The sequence below is a fragment of the Lepeophtheirus salmonis genome, chromosome 3, assembly GCF_016086655.4.
Source record: "Lepeophtheirus salmonis chromosome 3, UVic_Lsal_1.4, whole genome shotgun sequence".
Taxonomy (NCBI): Eukaryota; Metazoa; Arthropoda; class Copepoda; order Siphonostomatoida; family Caligidae; genus Lepeophtheirus; species Lepeophtheirus salmonis.
Genome location: NC_052133.2, coordinates 9,064,467 through 9,069,385, shown reverse-complemented (window position 1 = coordinate 9,069,385; position 4,919 = coordinate 9,064,467). Strand labels below are relative to the sequence as shown.

General features: G+C 33.6%; 1 long non-coding RNA gene across 1 annotated transcript; it reads left to right on the top strand.

The window, feature by feature from the left end:
- The first annotated feature begins 1,448 nt into the window (after positions 1-1,448).
- LOC139904839 (uncharacterized) lies at positions 1,449-2,730 on the top strand. Its single transcript, XR_011779086.1, has 2 exons — positions 1,449-2,083; positions 2,161-2,730. It is a non-coding gene; the product is annotated as an uncharacterized lncRNA (long non-coding RNA).
- The last annotated feature ends 2,189 nt before the right edge of the window (positions 2,731-4,919 follow it).

The window sequence follows — 4,919 nt, the reverse complement described above, 5'->3', positions numbered from 1 at the left end:
ACTCAACCATATCTAAGAAATATTGGATTGTATGTATTTATTTATTTATGAAGGATAAAAGTATAAATTGGGATCTTTGGTTAAATATTGTTATAACGTTGACGGGCCACATATTCTATTATACCACGTAATACATACATAAACACACATAGAACAAAACGCGTTCCGGGAAAGAAATAATAATTACACATGTATTTAAATTGGTACAACGTAATTAGAAGCGGAGTTTTGACTCTGCGGTATGTTCAATTTTCTTATATATTTCTTTTCTTATTTGAGTCGCCGTTCTTTATAATAATAACCATTTATCAATCATAATTATTGTACCCATTTGAGTCAATTCACGAAGACGTTTGTGAGTCTATGGACGGGCGATGATGATATGATTCCTACATCATTACATCTTCTTTTCAAGTTAGTTCATTATATGACATTTTTCTCCCTCTTCGGACTAGTAGTACCAATACATTTAGTGTTTGTTTTGTGTAGGAAAATCCTAGACCGGTCTCAGACCATTATTATTTTTAGTGGACCGAACTAATTTGGTCATTTCAAGAAGTTCGGTCTGAAAGTTGTGTTATAAATTGTGATCATCCGCACAATGGACTGTCATAATTAGTTAAAAAAGTTCAGTGTAGATTGATCTAATTTAAAATTGATCTAGACTGATTCTATGGATGAATTATCGATGACGTGAGTTGTGTTATAAATTGTGAACATCAGCCTTCAAAAATGGCTATATTTCTTTCTTATTTTCTAATCAGAGTCAGTACTAACAGTCCGAATGTCTGACAGTTTTAAGGATCGGTCACAAAGACCGATGAACATAGTTCTAACACTGAACTGGATCGAATAAATAAAGACTGAAGACTGCAGTCCTGTCCTGCTCAGTCTCAGTCCGTTTAATTCAGCCCTAAAAACGTATTAAGTTCGGCCCTTGATGACGCCACATAACTTTATTTCTTTTTTTAAAATCTGTTCTAGTACTGACAGTTAGAAGGACCAATGGTCCCTACGGACGGGTCCCAAGGACTGACCCTAAGACTGGAATGGATTGATCCTTATTTAGGACTACAATGTCGTCCAGTTCAGCCTTGGTCTGGTCCAGCTCAGTCCTGCATATCAGTGCTAAGACTGATAAATTTCTGTCCATGATGACTTCACTCAACTTTATTTATTTTTCTTGAACACAACTTAGTACTGACAGTCCGAAGGATCGGCGGTCTTAATGATATGTCCCGATAAATAATAGGACCAGTTCAAAGACTGAAATGTACTGGATCGCTTAAATAATTACTGACACAACCCTACATAGGACTACATATCATAAATATCCATCTTCAAAACCATATTAGACCATGGTTGAATAATTTTGGGGATTCTATTATTCATTGTACTCAAGAAATTCTTTGATTATTTTTCTTTACATACGTACATATTTTTTGCAGTTGAGAGGAGGGGTCGATGACTCAAAGGATTCTTCTTAGTTTTTTTTAACACTCAATTAAGAGACAGCTGAAATAATAGAATCATTGTCCTTATTATTATTAGTTTCGGCTACCTCTTACGAAATTCATTCATCCTTATGTATGAGAGACTGCAAGTCCCACGAGTTCTGGACAGGAACAATTTAAAAACAGACGGAAGGAGTTGAATGCGAACACACAAAAGGGAGTTCTCTCAATAAATATCCATTAAGACGTTTATTAATTACCCTCATTCCATTTCCGACGAATCTATAAACTGTCATATTCCTGGCTATTCAAACCTATGTATTTTGCTTTCAAAAATATCCCATAAAACAACGGATGTATTTGAAGTTTGAGATGAATTATATAATACATAATTAATTAACAAACTAATATCTAATTATTCATTTAAATACGTATCATTTTCAATGCAAAATTGCAATAAACAATATCCCATATATATTTTAGTCACATTTAAAAATATGTTCTTCCATGATTATTCAATAAATAGGGTGAAAAAGATCTTCCACTCTCTGCGTCTCTTGGGTTAGATGATGTTTCATCACAAGATCTTACGATGGCTTTTAGTATCAGCAACTTAATTTATCTTGAAGGTCAGTCATATATCGGGTTATGAAATTCTGCTTATATATTCGCAAACCTTTTGAATTTTTCACTTGTTTCTTTTAAGGAGTGGATAAACTAAACGTTGAATGGATGCCTCAATGGGCTACGGCATAATTTGTAAAACCAGGAATAATTGTTATTATTTCTGAGTGTAATCTGGTTTCATTTTGTGTCAACAAAGACCATTCGATTTTACAGTTTTTGACACCAAGAGTAACATTAATGAAAATCTAAAAATGGATTACTTCTTTGAAGATGAATACAGTACTGGGCTGGATTTTTTGATATAATTTTCTTCTAATAGATCTCTATTTAACTCTTAATCCTGAATTATTCATTATCAAGGATATTTACAAGGTTTCTTTCAAATTGAATTTGTAACCTCAATAACTTCTTATTCATGTATTTTTGCATCACCAAAAACATGTCTTCATTTCATCATCCAACATTTTACTTGTTTTGAAATTATGTGACTTTTGACTAATGTATATGGATGTTTTTACTGTTTTTTCAACTACAATGCTTTTATTCTGGATCTATGACTCCATATATAATATATTGTGGATCTGGAATTTTTATCACATAAAATATTATCAAAATACCCCGTAAGACATTCAATAAAAAAAGTAGCAAACATTTAATGACAAATATAATATTTTTTCCAATCCCTAATGTTGAGGTCTATTTAAGAAAAATTAAGAAATTTCAAGTCTGACAGATATTGAAAGTTTAATGTTGAACACGGGTCAATTTGACCCTCAAAGCGGCAAGAGGGTTAAGTGATCACTAATGCTTCCGTCAAGAATGACAAAGAGTAATAAATATGATTTGTTGAGTTGTTATAAGTTATAACTAAGTGTTGGGGAGCAAAACGTGAACTCCAGAGGTTGTTTTAAAAATACTTTAATAATTTAATTACTTTCAAAAATAACCAAAAAAAATAACAAAACTTGTAAACAAGGCGTTCCAAACTTGGTCACTCAATATGGGCATATATAGTATCAGCCATAGCCTTTGCATGTCACCGTATGGCCTTGCAGGAGTTGATAACAAACTCCTCAGACATGCACTCACTTACAGCCACAATAGTGGCCTTCAGTATTTCCCATTTTTGTGTGGAGTTTCCAACTCCAAAGTGTGCCACATCAAAGAGTCCAGTGGGTTCAAATCCAGCGAAGAAGGGGCCCACATATCTTAGTCAGAATCCTCGCCAACTCAACTTTCAGCATCTAGGAGATCTGATATGTGCTGATGTTTGGCTTTTTGTTCACTCATGATGACGTGACGACGGAATGTTTATTATAGTTTGTATGTACTCAAAGGAGGGCTGAACCTGAATATTAAAAATAATCACTAAACCTTACTATAATTATGCAAAATTAACATTGATTAACAGTCCACGTATTGCTTGTAAACTATGTAAGTCTTTGTTGGACTCGGACTAGAATGGAGGATTGTCATCTATGTCACTCCTGCATATATCCTTGCTAGGTACTGAAACCATAATCTCACTCAATAAACCGAAATGTAATCTTATTCAAATTCTAGACCAATTTTTTGGGTCTTAATTTATAAAGCGATGTAGATAGATTTTCTCCCCTAACCATCTGATATATGCAACTTATTTAAATTCATATGACAACGTTGTTGTTTATCATGCTCATTATTTTGAAACATAACTGACGTCATCAACAACTCATCTATAGAATCCGTCTTGGCCGAATTTTAAATGAGGCTGATTCAGTCCAAATTTTTCAGAAGACCAAACTTCTTTAAAAACAGCATTAGTTCAGTTCACTAAAAATAATAACGGTCTAGGATTGTCAGAAGGAAAATCAACATTACATAGTAACTAATATATTATTCAGTCATATAAAAAGAAGAAAAGATTCAGGGCTCCTTTGAATAAGGCTTCGTCTGATTTGATACGGCGTCCCATTGTGTGTTTGTATAATATGCATGGCTCATTGGACACAAATCAGGACCGGCAAATGTCTGTGTAAAGATATGATGTATGTTTTTATGTAGAGGGTATATAAACACCTCTTTTGCCTTGTCATCATCATCGTCATGTTTCTATTTTCATCGCAAGATGAGAATGAGAATTTTACCCTTCTTTGATGAAAGGGATTCATTATTTTATCATACGACAGAGAAAATTAATATGTAGGTAGAATGTCGGGTATCAAAGGTGCATTAATTAAGTACGTACACCATTCTTTCTCCTTGGTATCTCTACACCTTTTGATCGATGGGATTAATTACAGAACGTTTCAAATATGAAGTAACGGAGAGATTGAATATAAATAAATTGATACATACGTCATACGAGTACGAATCAAATTTGTATGTGAAGGGTGGCATACATTCTTCTCCAAGACAACCCAAACGTCAAAATCCAAGGTGTTGAGGTCAGGACTGGTGGAGGACCACAAGGAAGTAGGCTTGAAGTCAGCCCTATTCTTGCTACATAAGTTTTTAATCTTCTTGACTGTTTGGAACAGTAATGAACTTCTTGAATAAAACTTGTTTTTTTTTTTATTTGTTTCAGCTATCGTGTGGTTTCGTAATTAACTTTCGTAGGATAAAATAACGGGGAAAGAATCACAATTAAATGTTACTGCAAAGTATACTTTTATTTCTCGTTGGTGTCTACACCATTGATCGATATGATTAATAACAAGGAGATTCAAATCTTGAAGAAAAGAGAGATGGAATATAAATAGATTTATATATACATCATACGAGGAGAAATTAAATTTGGATGAGAGGTGCAGCAGATATTCTTCTCCAAGACACTCTAAATGGAAGAGTCCAGGGGTA